Source organism: Ambystoma mexicanum, chromosome 3p (genome assembly GCF_040938575.1).
Source record: "Ambystoma mexicanum isolate Mex_15411 chromosome 3p, UKY_AmexF1_1, whole genome shotgun sequence".
Lineage (NCBI taxonomy): Eukaryota > Metazoa > Chordata > Amphibia > Caudata > Ambystomatidae > Ambystoma > Ambystoma mexicanum.
Window position 1 is genome coordinate 669,673,389 of NC_090925.1, and position 20,352 is coordinate 669,693,740.

At 43.9% G+C, this 20,352-nt stretch overlaps 1 protein-coding gene across 1 annotated transcript in view; it reads left to right on the plus strand.

The window, feature by feature from the left end:
• Positions 1-15,217: 15,217 nt before the first annotated feature.
• The window catches only part of HRH2 (histamine receptor H2), a 977,625-nt gene continuing 972,490 nt past the window's right edge, over positions 15,218-20,352 (plus strand). Inside the window, exon 1 of the mRNA XM_069651442.1 lies at positions 15,218-15,448. The gene's annotated coding sequence lies outside the window, so the exon portion shown is untranslated. The remainder of the gene's footprint in view (positions 15,449-20,352) is intronic.

Consider the following 20,352-nt stretch of genomic DNA (forward strand, 5'->3'; position numbering starts at 1 on the left):
CTGCAGGACCTGCCAGGAATGGCTGCCGCAGCTACAGCCGTGGTGAAAGTGTGTGAAATCTTTTGCCAATCCGAGGGCTTGTCCTTCTCTATTCTTTAAAGTAACATTTCGCCCGACCAACTTCGTTCTGAACTCTTGGCAAAGACTTAACCGTGAACTACCCTGGACTGTGTGATCCTCTGCAAAAACTTTGTTCCATTAGTTTAGTTTAGTTTAGTTTGTTTATTTGTAAAGTGCAGCCTAACCCTCAGGAAACTGGGTGCATTTTCTTGGGAGCAGCAGTGTTACAGAAGGTTGCACATACATATAGAAAATAGCATAGGGAGAAATAGTACAATAGTTAGTATGAAGGACCCGATGACATAGGAAATGGAAATGACATAGGCAATGGAAATGATCTTTCCATTGCCTATGTTTTTTCACATTAACCGAAACATGTACCACTAAAGAAGTCTAACTCTTTCCTGTGGACTGCGTGATTTCTTTACCTTGAAGGCATCCAATTTGGTTCTCCTTATAACAGGTGCCCCCCCTTGCACTTCAACAATTCAAGATCTGGGAAGCTGCTGTGATTAAGGTGTCCCCCTTGGCGTGTGTGGTGCTGCATTATTAAACAGGATCAACCAGGTAAATGGTTGACTAAAATGTATGCAGTGGGGTGGGGCACCGCTTTGTCCCTCCTGGATTAGGCTCAGGCAAACCGTCACTAATGACATTCTGCTCCGCGCCTTATAAACGTCCTTTTTGATAATGGTTGATGGGTCCCTTTCATGGAAAATGCACTGGAAGAGCCAATCCTTTCTGTGCAGGCTGTGGGGATTCCTGCCTGCACCACTATTTTCATTAATTGTAATGTTCAAAATAAAATATGTTTCATACTTGAAAGCCATTTCCTAAGAGCGGCACTGGGGTCCCTAAAAGGCAGTCAAATAGGCTCAAAAGCTTTGTCATACTGTAGGGGGGCATGGGAGATTGCAGTAAGATAATGAGCTCCAGGCCTCCCGTGTGACACACCATATTCCTCCAACCTGCATCCTTCATATCCTGATTGTATTTCTTCAATTTAAGTTATGACATTGTTCCCCAGTGTAAATAGTAAATCCAGTGACCATCTGCATGGACCCCTCTGGTACCTGCTAATACAGTGAACCAGGTGAGCGGTAAATCTGACTTAAATATGGTAGGGTCGAAGTGGCGTGCCACCCCAAATATCTCTGATGGCGGCTACAGGTGAACACAATATGCTTTAGGGAGACCAATTCTCAGAAACAAAACCAGCATTTAAAGTATTTTCCCAACTTGACCCACTAAGGTCAGAGGGCGTCCCCACAACTCTGAGCCTCATTTTGTCAGATTCCCATCTAGCAGGTTAAATCTCCTGATATTCTGACATTTTAGAAGCTATAGTGACTGGATTCTGTTTTGGAAGTCAGATCTGCTAAACAGTCTCACTTTCAGAAGGTGCTCTGTGTTTAAAAGCTGGTGTTGGTGGGTTTGCACAAATCTGGGCCTCCTGGTCATTGGGTGGGTAATTTAACGTAGCAAAATCAATATATAGGAAACTCCCTGCATGATGGAAACTGGGAATACATCAGTAGCTGGCAAGCCAGCAGCATAACAGCAGTGGAATTACCCAAGCCAGACATTTTCACTAAAAATTGTAAAAAGGTTTTTGGTTGGCATTCCTGCTGCAAATATGCTGCCAGTCTGCAATTCAACTTCTCTAGCCATATGAGAAAGCTGCCCTCTAAAGGATGAATTGCTAACATCTATAGGGCCAAAGGTATTATATACATTTTGATGTTCACCAAAGTGGTGCGTTTACACATACCTTAAGCTCAGATGGAGCTTATCTTCGGTGTCGCTGTCTCATCTGTGGGGAAAAAGATTGCAACCCTGAAGTCTACAAGCGCAATAGACTGGCTGTCCTAGAACATCTTCAAGGCGAGGCAGACAGACTTTCATAGGATCAAGGATAATAGGATTCTCTGAATGCAATAGACACGTTACCTTTATAATCTTACTAAATGTCTTCCAAGTTCTATAAACACTACCTATAGATACCTGCATATCGCCACTGAGCATTACACTGGCTAATTTAGGGATCTGTAAGTGCAATGGAGGGTGATCTTCGAATGTAATGGGTGGGCTAACTTTATATGGCGCAACAAAAGATATCCACTCCCAGATCCATTTAATGCCACACACTGCCCATCCTGGACCCGTACAACTAATACGGTTCTTATAAGTGCAATACAAGTGTGAGCCTTCAAAGTTCCTCAAGTGGTGTGCTGAATGTACATAATTGCTTTGAAATGCAGTGCATGTGCTGACATTGACAACTCTTTAAGAGCAGTACAAGTGTTATCTTTCCCAGTTCTTCATGTGTAATATCTGTGTCAACCTACCCAGTTCCTTCTAAGTGCAATGCAGGTGCCCTCTCACAAAATAATTTCTAGGTGCAACCCAATTTTCAGTCTGTGAAGTTCTTCAGGTAGAAAATGAGTAAATGACTTCCCCATTTCTTCTAAGTGCAACCCACAAAATTAGCAGCCTGTCTGGGCATTTGCGGGCTGGGAAGGCCACCCACACGAACATCAACACAAGTTTGTGCCTAAAATCATCTCTTCCTACACAGTGACTCATTTTCTACCCAAACTGCTACCTCCTTACTTCTAGATCCCACCTACATAATTTCTCCTTCCATGGCTACCGTTATATAACTATATCCTCACCCTATCACCCTCTCGCTCATCCCATCACCCTCGTAAATTGAAACAATGACTACCCACAGCAGAGATTACTCTTGTAACCTGCCTAGGTCACTGAAGGCTAGCTCACCTTACTGTGCAAACTATGCCTCCTTACACACCCAACTCCCTACCCACAATACTGTTACTCAGGAACTCTTCCCTATGCGCACACGGTTCTACGTTATTTTGCTGCGAGATTTTTTGTCGCAGGACTTTTCGCCTTTTTTTTATCGAAAAAAACTCAGCATTTTTTTGGGGGGGTTACCCCCCAAAACCCCCTTTTTTATTATTCCCTTTCACCCACAAATATTTCTCTAATTTTTAAACCCCCCCCCCCAAAAAAAATAAATGATTATTTTTTTTTCGATTAAAAAACGGCGATGAAAAGTCCGGCGACGAAAACTCCTGCGTCAAAAGAACTGTATACCGCGCACACACCACCCCACCATGTATCCCCAGCTGCAATGTAAACCTACCATGCAGCACCCTCACTCCACTCAACTTGGACTCCAGCCACATTCTAGCTAGCACTGCTCACATTAGCTCGCCAGCCCCTCCCCTCCCCCCGGCCCAACCACTGAAATGTGTATCCAGCCACCCTCTAGCCAGCACAGCTCACATCAACTCGCCTAACCCACCTGCCCTAGCACTGAACTATCCCTCAAGCCACACTCGAACCAGCACTACTCACATCAACTCACCTAACCCACCTGCCCTATCACTGAACTCTGCCTCCAGCCACACTGTAACCAGCACTGTTCACATCAGTTCACCAACCCACCTGCCCTACCACTGAACTCTGCCTCCAGCCACACTGTAACCAGTACTGTTCACATCTGCTCACCTAACCCACCTGCCCTATCACTGAACTGTGCCCCAGTCAATGCAAGGTCTATCCCAGCACATTCCCTGGACATCCTGGGCCTCATAGCCAACAACAACCTGGACCTCCTCACTATTTCTGAAACCTAGCTACCAGATGCCCCTGGTCCAGCATTGTCTATCGCTATCCCACCGGGATACACCATGACTACCACCTGCTACTGGTTGAATTGACTCATTCTTGTCCTCTAACCAGCGCCTTTATGCCTGCGGGCTTAGTGCGCTCTACAAATGTAAACACAATTAAATTAATTGCCTCCAGGTGTAAAAAAAGAGATACCCCTTGCAGTTTTATAAGAGCAGTACACGTGCTAACCTACAACACATTTCTAAGTGCAATAAGTGTGCTGACCGACACATATCTACCAAGTGTTGTACGTATGCTAATCTTCCACCTGCAATACATGAGTTAACTTACACAACATGCTTCAAGAGCAACTCATGTGTTAACATACATGTGCTAGTCTTCTCGGTGCAATACCAGGCTACACACATATCTAAGTGCAGGCCCATGGCTCTCCTCACAGGTATTGTATGCGTAAAGGTGGGGTAATGGATGTTCGTTAAAATAACCTACGATGAAAAGATCAAATTGCAAAATGCCGAGGCACACTGTGCCACTGTTTGCAATTCGATCTTGCCGATTTATTTTTAAATGTCCCCCACATTCACATTCATGTAAGCGTAGGACAACTCTGCAGCCCCCGAAATCGAAAACACCAAAGTAGGAGTACGGGGGAAACCCCCACAAGCCCTGCACACCTACCTCTGTATTATTGGTGTAATGATTTTATATATATGCCTAATGCTGGAAAACCCTGTGTATGGTCTTCTGGATACAACCTATTGGGTCGATAACAGGCTAACATCAAGAATCTGCCAGGTCAAATACCAAGAATGGGTGCAGTGGCAAGCAATCCAGACAAATCTTTAAGCGCATAAGGGGCAATCCTAATACATCTTCCAGGTGCAATAAACAGACTTTCCTCACAACACTTCAGACACATTGGGACGGTTCTCCCTACGAGTGCTGAGGGGTGAGGGCAGGATATCATCATAAACATCTGTTAAAATGGGCGGTCTAACACCTTTCTAACACCCCCTAAAAATCTAAGTGCAACCCCAAACAATCCATCTGTGACACATTTCCTACTCCCAACAATCCGTCTAAGTGCAACATATTTCCTACCCCCAGCAATCCATCTGTGACACCTTTCCTACCTCCAACAATCTATGTAAGTGTGAAACATTTCCTACCCCCAAACTGGCTTCTAGTCACTAAAACCACATGAAACACTGTGGGGTCCAACCTTATATGCACCCTTTGTTCTCTGCTCAGGAAGCTTGATACCTTCCCCAGAAGACAGGCTATACCTGTAAAGGTTAAGGGGGGGAACAATGAGTTAAAGGAAATCCTGTCAGCTCAATGCGGAAATCCCACTAGTGTTGCAATTACCGGAGTATCTTTGATTTAAGGCAGCCAGGGTAGCCCAGGAGAGAAGTTACAACTAGGAGCGGGATTCTTGGATATCCCCAAGCTACTCACACTTCCTTTGCCTCCTCCCCACTACCTGCAGAGAAGGCACTCATCAGCTGGAAAAACGTGTCCTACAGCAAAGATATTGCGCCTCTTGCTGAAGGCTTTAAATGAACCAATATCCCAAGGCAAAATGGACTTATAAACGGTTGAGACCCTCCTCAATCAATTATTTAAATCATCTTTCAATCCTTTTGGACAAACCATTTTAAAAGAGGGTTTTGCTGGAAACGTGATAGGGAAGACTCTGTAATGTTTTTGGGGTGCAATTGGGGACTTGCAGGGAGGGAGGAAGGCACTCCCTCTACCTACTTCCGGGGTACATTTGAAATGATGTGCTGCTGGAAAATGTATGCATGATGCTTGGGCACTGGGTCCGAGTCCTTTGTCTGCTGAATTGCAAATGCTGCAAGTGTCCCTGACAACCTTCCTGGCTCGGAAGGGTAGAAGACAGACTAACCTATCCTCCGAGTCCCATTGCAGGGTCTCACAGCAAGACAAGGACCTGCTGTTGGAAAGTCTGTCTGCTGTTGTCAATGATGCCATTTGTAGTTTGATTCTGTGATGTTAAGTGTGTTGTTCTGAGGAAAGCATGGTGGGGGCGGAAGTTATGGTCCCACCAATCAACCCACATTAGAGATTTGGCAGGGCAACCTAAGCATAATGTCCATTTAACAATGTTTTTTCAGTGATTTTAAACAGTGGTTATAACTGACGATGGGCCATGCTGTTTCCGCACTGCATTCTCATTATTAAAAGTCCTCTTTTTAGATGAAAGAAGGTGAAAGAACTATGCTTTTTTAAGGAACAGATTTTTTGAAGTGTACAGTGATGTTTGCCCCTTTGAGCAGCTCATATTGGGGATGAATACTATGGCTGAATTGCCTGGTGCTTGAAGTTCGTCCATGCCCAACCAAGCTACCTGCAATAGCCACTGGTACTGGAATGCTGATTGGGGCAGTGCCCACTACAATAATTGGAGCATGGGCCCACATGTCTTGTGGCAATGGCTAGTGCCCACAAACCCCTGGGCATCGGTTTCATTAATGTTGTGGTGCCACAAAGCAATCCACAGTAGACATTGGGCCTTGCATTTGACCTGCCCAGGAGCCACTAATACCCCAAATTGTGGGATGGTGGGCAACTGTCCATGACTTGCGACCATGACCAGTGGCCAAACTTCCTGGCCCATGGCATTGAGCCATGTTGCCGGCCCTGCTAATCAAATCACAGTTAATAATGGGCCTGACCGCAGGCCAGGCCCAATGGCCACTTTAATGTCAGATACGGTCCATGGAGGACATGGCTTGTGGCCACATTTTCTGGGCATTGCATTTGGCTGTACCGCATACAATTTGGTCGAGGGTCATGGCAGCACGCCATGGCTCAGATACCATAGTTATACCACTGTTAGTTTTACCTACATTTTACCATTTTAGAAAAAATCTCTGGACGAATTAACATCAAATTTATGAAAGCATGGTAGGCCAAAGCTCCTTGCGGAAATTTGTTGAAAGTACATCCAACAGTTCTGGATGTAGGCAGAAAACTTTTTTTTATGCAAATCATTCAGGATTTCACAAAGGATGGATGCCCCTGTAACTTTGCTCCCTCTTGATGAAACAGCAGATCAGTTTCCCAAAAACCTCTGAGCTGGTCGATATTTTCTTGAGAATTTAGTGTGCGGATTCATTGAATGTTGCAAAAGTTATAAAACACCCAAAAAGTGCTTTTTTGATGGGGCGTTCAACTTAACCTTAACTATATTATATATTAAATGTATACATGTGCATGTATGTCCACAAACATTTGTCAAGTTCCCAGCAATCACAGCAATGTCCTTGAACATCTGAGATTTTTGTGAACATCGTAAAATAAACAGCAAACATATTTGGCCCTTTCTAGACATATTCCACCCCATCCTCACCACCCCTCACTTTCCAAGAGGTTGTTTCATATAAACAGCGACTTTGACGAAAGGTGCTTTATACATCTAATACAACACAAAAAAGACAATACAAGTTTAATGTGTTTTTCACTATTTTACCAAAAAGTTGCTTGTGGACTATGGGTGTAGTCTGTGAAACTAATGTGGCATTTGTTTCAACATGTTTTTTCAATAGACCAAAAAGCAGCTTTATACAATGTCTGCGACAGTGATGCGTCTCCCTGATCAGTGCACATGTGTTCACAGAAACATAAACAGGAAAGGAGCCTGCTGACTGGTCTGAGAAATTACTAATTCTGTTTTATCTACTTTGTGGGCCTTTTAAAAAATTAATCCAGTCCAGTAGTTCGAGTTGTAGTTTTGACAGAATTGCTTTTCACATTCAAGTCACAAGGCAGCAAGTTAGTTCAGCCAACGTGAGTGACTAGCACGGAGTGGGAACACTTTTCTGGGATCAGTCCTAATTGTAACCATCAATGCTACACTATTATGTGAGAAGACATGCACAAGATTGGAAGTTTGAAATAATAAGCCCTGATTTGAGAAAAGCTTTGTAAGCCGAAACACGTGTAATCAACAAAGGAGACTTTTATGAGTAAAGTCAAATGGTTTTCTGAAAAAATCAACAAAGGGCACTTTATTGAATAAAGTCAAATGGTTTTCTGATTACATGGCGCAGAAGCTTTGGAGTTTTTTCATATTTCAAACAATTACGCAATGGGTTAGGCTTTAGACCGTTAAACTCCAACCACCTGCGACAACTGCGTACGTTTACCCAGTTGGTCCAAGAGTAATACACATTATTTTTTGGAACTCATCAATGTGATGCTGTGAATCAAGAGTGAATTTGGATGATAATTAGAGTCGCCTATCAGACCAGCTGTGATAAAAAGCCCCTTCTTTTATCGTGATTTGAAAACATGTTGGGAACTTGCCTGTAACATTGCCCCTCCTTGATAAAACAGCACCAAACTTTACAAAGAAATTCAGGGTTGGGTCAATATTTTATTAATAAATGTTTTGTGCAGATTTGTGAATGGCACCAAAGTTATGAGCTGTCCAAAAAGCTGACCCTGTATCTTGTTGAGAGACAGTTAAAATACACACATATTTCCTAACAAAACCAATTCAATTTAGAGGGTATGGGAAGTGACGACATTCTTAACGGGATTTCCCCTGTAGATGTCACCCATGATATCATTTTATTTTAGAGCTCATTGGTGATCCCTGCTGAGATCTCATGTATGTGCCTAGCAATGGAATCTCTGAGGCAAGATTGTTGTCACTTCCCACACCCAGAAAATTGAATGGTTTTGTTGCAAAGTTTGATTTATCTTATCTGTCTATTAACTAACATGTATTCACTGAATTTCACATGATTGTATATGCTACATCTTATTAGGGCATTATGGACATGTCCTTCAGCCAAGGTCCCTGTCTGCTCTTCTACAATGAATATAGAAGATCATGACCCATTGACCATAGAATAAAGTACCTTATAAGGATATTGCATGTAACTTAGTTGTTTTGTGTGTCCTTAGCAAGGAACATGTGACCTTAGAAAGGAACACAGCCTTCAGACATTATTTTTTGTCACATAACTCCTCTGTGACCTAAAATATCCTTATGAAGTACAGTGAGGTCTAATTTATCCTATATATAATGATGACATTATAACAAATATAATATATCATATAGTATGATTTTGGTAGAGAGAGAGTGAGAGAGAGAGAAAGAGAGAGAGAGAGAGAGAGAGAGAGAGAGCTCCCACATTTTAGCATGATCTGTTCTATGAAAACAGTTTGAAAATCGAGCTGGCCAAATTGCAGGTATTTAAATGTAAAAATGTATCTATATTTCAGACATGCAGAATTAATTAACATCTTCTATACAAACTATTTATGCATGTGATGGAGATGTATATTTCAAATATGTTCACTACTATAAGTATGAAAACTCACATAGAAGTCAGGACATACTTTCATATGAGCACTCATATGTATAGGGGATGTACATTGCATACATATATAAAATGTAAAATTTGTATAAACCTCCTATGTATGTAAAAAATAACATCAAAATCACTCCTCACTTTAATGTGAGTATCCATATATATATAAGAGACCTATAAGACATGTGTAGAATGAAGGTACATTTTCTATATGAACTGAGCATGTACGTGTAACAAATGTACAATTCAAAAAAGTTTACTAATATATGTATGAACATACACATCAAAATCAGGACTGATGTTGATGTGTTTTCATATGTACATGAGACGTATAGGAGATGTAAAGTTCACACATATAAGAAATGTAAAACTCATTTTTGGACCCTATACATTTAAAAACTCAATTCAACGTCAGACTTCACTTTCATTTGAGTTTTCATACATATAGAAGGCATTTAAGACATGTGCAGAATGAATGTACATCAGCTATGCAAACTGGACTAGTCCATGCAGTAGATGTACATTTTGAATAGTAGATGTACATTCTATATATGTGCATTACTGTAAGTATGAAAACTCACCTCAAAGTCAGGACAGACTTTGTTGTTAGTTTTCAAATGTAAATGAGGCATGTAGTAGATGTACATTGTGTTTATGTATGAAATGTAAAATGTGCATTTGATGTTCCTAATATACATATAGAACTTACATCAAAATCAGACCTCACTTTAATGTGGATTTTCACATGTACAGGAGGCTTATGCAACATATTTATTTTATAGGACTTACACCAAAAAAGTCATGAGGTGAATGTGCCATGCCCACACATGCCACACACTTACACATCAAACACTCATACACATTACAACAAACTAACCTACACCACACACTTATGCCACACAAACTTATGCCACACAGACCTATGCTACATGCTGTTACACCCAACACATGCTTATGGTGCACACTCTTATGCCGCATGCGCTCACACACTCACAAAATGTGCTTGTACACAATGTGCTCATACTCCACTTGTTCTTATGCCACATGCACAATGGCCAGGTGTGCTTATGCCACACACTTATGCCACACTTTTATGTCACACACTCCTACATTACAGGTTCTCACGCCACACACTCTTATGCCATTTCCTCTTACACCAGTCAATCATTTGCCAAAAACTCTTCTGCCACGCAATCACACATTCTTATGCTACACAATTTAAAAACAGTTGCTCTTATGCCAGAGTCTTATCCCATACACTTATACACCACACATTTATGCTGCATTCTCTTATGCCACACACTCAAACACCATGTGCCATTGTGTCATGTGCTCTTATGACACACTCTCTCATGGCACACACTCTTGTGGCGCAAACACTTGTGCTGCACATTCTTATGTGACACATTCTTATGCCACCCACTCTTATTCTGCACACTGTTACATCACAAACACATGGGCCACACACATTTCCACAACATGCTCTTACACCACATGCTCTTATGCCACATGCCCTTATTCCACATGTTTTTACGCCACACATTATTTGCCACATACTCTTACACAACACACTTTTACACCACACTATCTTACACCACATAAACTTACACCACCCACACTTAAGCCACATGCTGTTATGAAACACACTCATATGCCACAAACATCATACACTCACTCGTCATACACTGAATGCCATATGCCCATTTCATACACCTGCCACTCATATGTCAGACACATATATGCCACAAACTCACATATCAAACACGCATACACCACACATATGCCATAAACTCATATGTCATACAAATACAGCATATCTATAAGCCTTACACTAAAATGGAATACACGCATACACTATATATGCATACGCCATACACTCATATGCAATACACTCACCAACATAAGCACACATGTAATACACTCATATGTCACACACTCATATGCTGTATACTTACATGGCACATACTCATTAACCATACACTCTCAAGCCATATGCCCATATGCTGTACTCAAGACATTCATACACCACACACTCATATGCTAGATGCTTGCATACCAAACACACATACACCATGCAGTCATGCAACATAAACTCATACCCAACACACTCATATGCCACACAAACATTTGACATAAACACATATGATATAAACACATATAGCATATACTCTAAAGCATACACTCATAAGAGATATGTAATGCACTCGTATGCCCTAATCAATTCAGTCATACACCATTCAATCATATGCCATATTTACACCATAGATGTAGGTCATATGCTCATACACCATAGGCTCATATGCTAATACACTCATATGCCAAACACGTATACCATATACTCTTAAAAGACATAGACTCATGCACTATTTGCCATTCTCTACACAAAAAGCACTGATAAAATAAAATGAAAAAACAGTTAAGGTTACTCAAATAAAATGTAAATTCTATGAGCAGTAGAAATAACAACATTAAGGAGCAAACACTTGCCTTATAACACTACAAATTCAATCATGAAACTTGAAGCACAAAGCACGGAAGGCATACCGCTACAAATCCAACCTTAACACCCACATGAAATAATAGGCAGGTTGAATCTGTACCCATGTGTAAGTGAAGGCTGGTTTTGTAGTTGTATGGAATTGTTGTTTTTACTTTGAGTCCCACGCTTTCATGTAAATTGTTTAGCTTAGTGTTGTTATTTCCACTGTTTGGAGACATTGATATATTTGTGAAAACAATGGTTGGTCTATGCAGCGCACACACATGTGGACAGGTGCTGGGCTAGTGTACACCCCGACTCGGGCATACAATATAGAAGCACACTTGTGATTATCTTACCCTCGATCAAACAGACACACACATCAAAAGCCACTGCAGGTCCCCCTTTGAAGTGTCAAACTTAACCTATTGAAGAAATGTATAAAAAGTTAGTCACAAATCTCGCTCCTGGGTGGAGCAGTCAAATGCGCCCCACAAACCCTGTCTCCTTCATGATGCATTACGTCTAATCCCTAGATTGTATCAAGCGAAAACAGAATATGTAAACATGTTACTTTTTTTCATATCCCTGTGGTATGATATGATATGATATGGCATTTGTAAAGCGCCTATAGACAAGTGTTTCAAGGCGCGACGAGGGATGGGGGGAATGAATGGAGGGCAGACAACGATCGTGCAAGTGCATGGGATGGGGGAAGGGGAACGTGCGGTGGGAGGGGGAAGGGAGAGTGCAGTACATGGGAATAGAATAATAACAACAAGTAAAAGTAACGGCCAGCAGATGGCAAGTGCAAAGGTAAGTGCAGAAATCAGGTGTCAAGTGCTGGTAGTGGGACTGTAGGGATACAGAAACAGTCCCCAAGTGCGGCAAGGGAGGGGGAACATTGCCACATATTCTGTATCTTCGCTATGTCAAGCGTAATACGTAGACACGCAAGAGACGTTCTGCATGTTATCAATATAGTCAAACACACAACAAAATTAAAAAATATATAAACAAGCATCAACTCTCCATTGGTTAGATATATCCAATCTGTGCACACAAGGGGGTTGGGTGGGGCTACATGTGCTGGGCTTTCAAATGTTTCCCTTTTTAGACTGTACATAACATAAAAATGATCACTGGTCCCCCATTCTGTCAAGCCCAAGTATCCCAACAGTCAGAAGAAGGGGAAGTAAATACTAACCCATGGAAATTGCGACATATTTACACTCATTTGTATCAACCAACATGTGTGCAGAAGCGGAGATGTCAAGTTTTCCTGGGTAAGAGTTCATACATTTTACCAGTTCTGGGCAATGTCGCAGTGCCGCCCAAGGCGAGGCAGAGTAAATGATGTTACCATCTGGCAGGCTAGGAGAGGGGAAGCGCCCGCCCTCACGCCTGCTCCTATCCCCCACAAGCGCAGAGACATGCAGTCTCTGTCACACAAAGCCGAGGAAGTGTGAGGTGCGAACAAACGCCTCACCCTTCCTCCAAACAACAAGGTACTAAGCATCGACGGAAAACAAACAGGCACGCAGAGCCCAGGTTCAAAGACCTGCCCCCTCCTCAGGGGGCCAGACATGTCGGCTATCCAGCCGGGGGCTGGTGCACAGCCCCCACTACTATACACATCAAAGACCCAGGGCTCCCCTGGGTCTTATAAATAAGAGCAGAATGCTCTAAGAGAACACAATCTGTTTGTGGACCCTGAACGGGGACTCAAACTGACAGGAGGTTCGCTGTTTACTAAGTCTCTTCCACACTTTGCTTTTTTACCACAAAACCCTCCCACCCTACAAATAAGGGAGAAGAACAAAGGAAAGAAGTACAGCGCACTGTACGGTATCCACAACGAGTCGTGGGACATGGGAAGGCGGCACGGTCCAGAGGGGGTAACCTCAGGACCCGGTGCCCAAAAGTATGATATTATTATGAGATGTGATTATTTGTTTATCTGCATAACCATATCTGTACAATACAATCCTAGAGCCTTTTATTGTCAACACTTTACAAAATGTTGTGAGACTAATCATTTCGGGTGAGGGTCGGGGTTCGGCTTACAACGATGCATGCATTTGGGTTCATCAGTTGTGGCTTTTCGCTAATGTCATTCTGTATTCGTTGTCAAAGTCGTGGTTTTATTGTATCTCTGTTAAGGCATTGCTGTAAGCACAAGAACACACGCCTAAAAGCAAGGGCTTTCTTAGCAATTTACACTTGACCTGAGCCAACGTAAGAAGTCATGTTTCGCTCTTCTGGGTTGTGTTTATAGTATTACCTGCTCCTAGTCATTGTTTGCTGCCATCACCACCTACCCAAAAACAATGCAACATGACGTCATTTATAAATGTAAGGACATGCTTTACTTTGCAACTGAGTCTATGCTGTTAACGCTATTGAAAAACCGTGTTAACAAGACCAGTGCCGCTAATTGTCCTTTACAAATAAATACATAACATAGGCTCTTGCGAGCATCCAACCTGAGCAGGAAACAGTTTATTGCAGCATGTGTGGATTTCATTTGTTAAGGTGTAATCGTCCCCTGGGCTCAGAATGTCACTGTTAGAACCGTTTCTCTCTGATGTGTCAGTTGAGGTCGAAATAATTCACAGTTCACAGGAAACACAACAACGGTGAAACATGTACCTGGATACCACTCGGAGTCCCTGCCATGATATGATAGGTTATGTATAACGCGCTTGATACCCAGAGGTTTCTAAGCGCGGATCCGCGGATCGAACCTGTGTTGCTCCCCGTCAGCAGACGGGGAGCAACACAGGCGTGCTTCCATGGCGAGCACGGTACCCCTGAGCTATCCTCCCATTGCGATAATGTTTCTGGCGTTTCCGTCACTGGAGGCGCACCAGGCTCCCCCATATTTGATGTGCTGTGGGGGCAACATACTGCCTGGCCCCGTTGTAAACGATATTTTGAAGTAGATGCGCCTTGCCAAGAGAATACCAGTTCCCCAGTTGCACCCTCACACCCGAGTTGATAGTGTGCGCCCATTAGTGCTCTCAGGTGAGAGCTCTGCTCCCATTAATGCGCGATAGCAGTCGTGTGTTATCTGGCATGGATTTGCAATTTGGGAAGGAACCTCACAGATTATTTTTTTTAAAAATCAATACTGGAAGTTAATAAACAACCCAAGTGGAACAATTCTCGGCCTGAGTGTCGCCATCCCTGTCATGGGTGGAGCACAGTTGACCTCACATGTCCGTTTTCCATTCGACAGCGGCGTGTGCGCGCATACGTCGAAGACAACCATTCATCTCCTTACTTCGCCCCCGCTTCCTCGACACTGGGGGTGCACGGTGAGAGGCAGGGGGTACATGTAAAACGTCAACCGCAAAAACTAATGCCAGCCCAGTGGCATCTGTGTGGCCTATCGATGTGGGCTGGAGGCAGGAGCTTTGGAAACAGTTTCTCACAGTTTGTTGCAGTCTGTTATCAACCGTTAACGCATGGCTGACAGGAGCAGCCACCCTGCGCTGCATGCTCACCAGTACACGGAGCTCCACATTTTGAATGTCGTGCCCCAGTGCCCATGATGAAGTCAAGGGGTAACACCATGCAGAGTGTGGTGCTGGCCAGCCCTTTGAGTTTGGGCTTCCTTGTCCCTCCCACCTGCCCACCCACTGCTGGCTCTGAGTCATGTCATGTTCGTAGCGGCTGCCTGGCAGCACGCGAGCGCTGGCGCGAGGAAGCTGCAGCCTAGCCTCCCACAGCAGCAGCCTTGCGCCGCCGGTACCGAGCCCCGTGGACGCTGCACAGTGTGGAGACCGACCCGTCAAGCAGCAGCGGAGGCCGGCGACAGTGGGAGTGCGCGGAAGCTTCCTTCAGAACCCCCCTGGGCGGCAGCCCCCTTCACACACTCTCCCAAAAATAGCAGGTAAGGACAGCACGCGCCCTGCGTGGCCATGAGGTGTGGAAGCCAGCTGCGTGACACGGCGGGAGACTCTGGCATGACCCACCCTCCCGAGAGCATCGCGACTGTGCCCATAGGCAGCTGTGGGCTGTAATGGACAGGGGCCAGTACTGTTTTTAGTTCGAAACGGCAAAGAGATAACTTACTTAAACCCAGCCCTCGCCCCGAGTGCCAGGAGGTAGAGACCGTCGGCACCACGCGGTCCGCAAGACACCTTGTATATAATGAATCCGCCAGCCTTGGCACATTGCAAGACATACACTGTCACACATTGCATGAGTGAGGAGGAAAGGGCAGGTGGCTGCAAAGACTAAGAGGTGTGTGTGTGTGTGTGTGTGTGTGGTGGGTCTTATGTTATTGAATACTACACCGCACAGTCGGGGTTGTGATAGGGGTTAGTAAGAGACGCGGCATTTGCTTATCAGCAATGCCACACACACTTTCCCTGGGGGAATGATTAATTCAGGAGAATTGAGTCCTCTTTCCTTCTCCGTGACCCCTGCCAGCGTGCACCCAAACACGGTGCCTTTTCTGGCCGCCGCTCTGTGGTCGCTGCCCCGCTGCTGTGATTGCTCCTGCTTGCTCGGCCAATCACCCTCCGCGAATGTGTGCATTCATTTGAGAAATGTGTGTAGACGAAGATATGAAATTCAGTGGATGCGTGCGGTGTCAATTTAAGGTGCGGTTCGGGAGAGATGGGGAGTGAGTCGTTTGCGTGGATGCCTTGGGAAAAGTGCACCGGGCAGTCGCCACAGGCAGAGACTTATGAAGAGGGCACCAACGAGATGGTGGGGGAGGCAGAAAGAGTGTGTACGCGAGAGAGAGATAAGAGGAGGAAGACCAAAAGAGAGATGCGATAGAGAGATGAAGAGTTGGGAGAGAGAGAAAGAGAGTAGGAGAGAGAAAGAGAGAGGGGGAGGGAGAGAGGGGGCGAGAAAGCAGAAAAGAGAAGGGATGTGGAAAGGGTGTTTGTGTGGTGGGTGTGGGGGCGTAAAAACAAACTAAGAGAGACGGACAGAAACATAACACAGAGATGAACAAGGGGTGCCAGAAATATACGTCAGTGTGAGAGGGACCAAAAGTGCAAGGGAGATGGAGAAGGACGAAATTGAGAGTTGGGGATCAGGGGAGGGCTGTCAGTGACTTTTTGAAAGTCTATGGTTCAGTGGTTAGTTTTTCATGCAAAACAAAAGAGGTGATGGCTGGAAGGTTTCAAATTAAACCTAACCTCTGGCATTGGTTAGGGCAGCCCTCCAAACCATCCTTCTTCAGCCTGTCAAATCATTACAGAATGGGAAAGGCCATATGCAAATCATGCTTGGTCCCACCCCCAAAAGGGGCAGTCCAGCCCAAACTGTTAAGTCACATGCCTTCTGCACGAGCCCACAGGCATCCACAAACATGTTTCGGCCTCATTAGGAATCATCAGTGAGTAGTAGCTTGGGTCTCTAGGCCAGCAGGCATGGCACATACGTCTGGCCATACCAGTTCCACTCGGGTGACTTATAGAAAACAAAAGAGGTGATGGGTGAAAGGTTTGGAATTCATCCAAACATCTGGCATTGCTCTGAGCAACACTCCAGACCAAAGTTCTTCAGCCTGCCAAGCCATTACAAAAGGGGAAAGACCATATATGATAAGAGATGCTTGTTTATTTATAACACACTTAATAACCAGAGGTTTCTAAGCGCGGTCCCGGGGATCGTACCTGTGTTGCCCCATGTCGTCTTGCTACCAAGGAGAGCACGTTGCCCCTGAGCTATCCTCCCGAGCAAATCAGGCTTGATCCCTCCCCAAAAGGGGCAGGCCAGCCCAAACTGTTGCATAACATAACATCCCATCTGCACAAGACCACATGCATGCTCAGACATCATCAGTGAGGGGTAGCTTGGGTCTCTAGGCCCAGCAGGCTCGGGACCCATGTCTGGGCATACCCATCCCACTTGGGGTGACTTATGCAAAACAAAATAGTTGGTAATTTTTTCAGGCAGCTGGTCTGTAACCAGCATTCGTTAGAGCAGTCTAGTCAATGCTTGATCCTTTCACCATGCACAGGAGTTCCGAATACTTCTACCCCTTCAAGAGCATCTGTTCAGGCCACTTAGATATTAGAGTGCAGTGTGCCAATCCAGTTCATATATGCAGCTATAGGTCTGACTAACAAAGTGTTTTCCATGGAAATATCCAACTGAAAAATGCTTTGTGCATCAGTCCCGCTGCCTTTAAGCACTTAAAGAACCAACCAGACGTTTCTGGACAAATAGGTCTACTCCAGAGATTGGAACACGGGATGCTGGTTTATCATGATCACATGACTATGGACACTTTTCCAAGATCATAGTCAAGCCCCGTAATTGTGAAGCATGTATATCTTCATCCTGAATTACATAGGGAATTATTGTAAGCTCCACCCACTTCTGCAAAGACTAGCAGCACACCTGTATTGAAAGTTTCCAGCTTACAATAATCAGAAGAAATTACATGCTCATGAACCCAATATTATGACAAGAGGGAAAGCCTGAATCTGACCTGCATATGTAAATGCCAGCTTTAAATCCTTCCTTTACAGCCCAGGTTATAACAACCAGTTGTATAAGTGTGCTCAAAATCCAGAGATATATATTATCTAACACAACGGCCCCCAATCTCTGTTATCCTACCTTTGACTGGTATGTACATGTACTAATCTACACAGGGAAGAAATTAAGTCCAGACAAAGAACCGAGAAATATGACCTGTTCCTGCTAAGCAACTCATGAGCCAGGGTTCTGGTGCCTGACAGTAATGTCCTGCCCAGTAGGCACCATCTGACCCAGTGCCTGCTGCAGTAGCCGAATGCTGCTCTGTTGTGAAGGCTTGTTCAGAAGCATAGGGAGATAATGACCGGCTGCCAAGCCTGAACCTCAGCCCAAGGTTATAATTCCCACAGGGACGCGCTGCTCCGAAGCCTAGGCCTGCGTGCTGCGGCAGCCAGTGCTTGCTCGGGAACACATGATTATAATGACCGAATAAAACAGGGTGCTATTGAAGAACTATAAAGATGTGCTGGAGAAATAAGCGTCAAATAATGACTGCAGATCTTTAAAATTCGTATTCAACAGCAAGAGCCATTATGACCAGCAGCAAAGCCGTGTTCATGATGATCACTGGATTATAATGCCCTGCCGAACAGTTAAGCGCTCTTCAAGAGTTGAGGGGTGTGATTTACCGAATTGCTTGAGTGGCACAAAATGCAACAAACACCCTGGTTTACAGAACACTTTGCACTCAAAAAAGTACTCTTTGCACTATGAATTGGGCCCATTTAGCGCAGTGCAAAGTGTGCTTTTTCATTGAAAAGTGATTTACAGAAAAGCGCAAAGTGTATTTTTGCAGTGCAAATACATTTCACGCTGTTCTGTAAAGCAGAGTGTTTGTTGGCAGTGAAAAGTCACTTTGCACCATGCTAAAACATGTGTAAATCAGGAGTATAAGGCAAGCATGACCAGCAATTAAGCCTTCTTCAAGATCGGAGTGTTAAAGTGACAAACAATAGTGCCTTCTTAAGAACTTCAGGCTTCAACTGGATTATACGGAAGACTTATGCCTGAGCTGAGCCTTATGTTGAAAGGAGTATAGCCGTATTGTACAAGCACAGGGTCATAATGACCCGTGGTAAAACCCTCTTCCCGGGTCTGATTGCTGCAATGCCCACGGCGGATCTTGAGGGTGATAACGACCATCAGTAAAGATGTGTTACGGTGTCCAGGCTTAAAATGGCTGAAGTCAAATCATTCCATCTGGGCTAATGGTTATATTGAGGAGTGCTAACAACTTCTTCAAGATTTGAGGGTACAATAAGCACCCGTAAAGCATTACCTAGGAGATTAAGCTTATCATGTCCACCAGTAACACCTTGTTTTGGGTTTGGGCATGGAACAATCAGCATTAATGACCAGTTTTGCGACCAGTTCTACCAACTAGCTGCAATGCCTTATTTCTAGGCTAAGGGTTATAACGACCAGCAGTAAAGACCCAGTACCTCATTATGACTTAAAATATTATTATGGCTCATACCTCCGAGAGCAATTACAGTTACCACTTGCGGTAAATGGTAATTCTGTGTCTGAATATGAGATTGTGCTACTCCCCTTTCTGAAGTCCAAAAGGACATCATTGGGCTTTGGAGTAAATGCCACCATGGATATGAATCATCCGTAAAGTAATATACTTGTTTAAGGGTCTGTAGGAAGGGCTTCTCCTTTAAATTGCAGAAGGCAGTCTTTCTCTCTTGATGACAAAGAAGAAAGACTACCTTCTGTGGCAAAGAAGAACTATAACCTTCTCCAATTCGTATGCTGTAGATAACCCAATTGTAACACCTGGTGCCTTTTCCCCTGACCCATCTACCCCTCAACCCCCCCAGCTGTTCTGCTATCTCTGTAACCTTGCTTGTAACAGTTATAAGAAAAAATGGATCAGTAGAACGGGATGACGTTGGTTAAATTTAATACATATCAAATTTTATTCAAAAAAGCTCATCACATGAAAAAATTCATCTTAATGTCAAAATCTCATAAAAAAACAGTCACTTCATACCATCATGCGTATCCACATACAAGACTCATTCAAACATTCAAAAATAAATAAAACACCCTAGTGTTTACTACATCAAATATTATTACACCACATATTTTCAGTTGTTGTGTTCAATAGTGACCCAGTCCATAGTATCAGGTGTCATTGTATAGCTGGTATTGAGTTTCACCAGATATCTCTCATAGAAAAAACATTGACACGTGTTTCGGTCAGAGACCTTCTTCATGACGTCGGGCTAGGAGCGGGTACTCTGCCCTGTTCTCAACATATAAGGGCCAGTAGTAAATCTA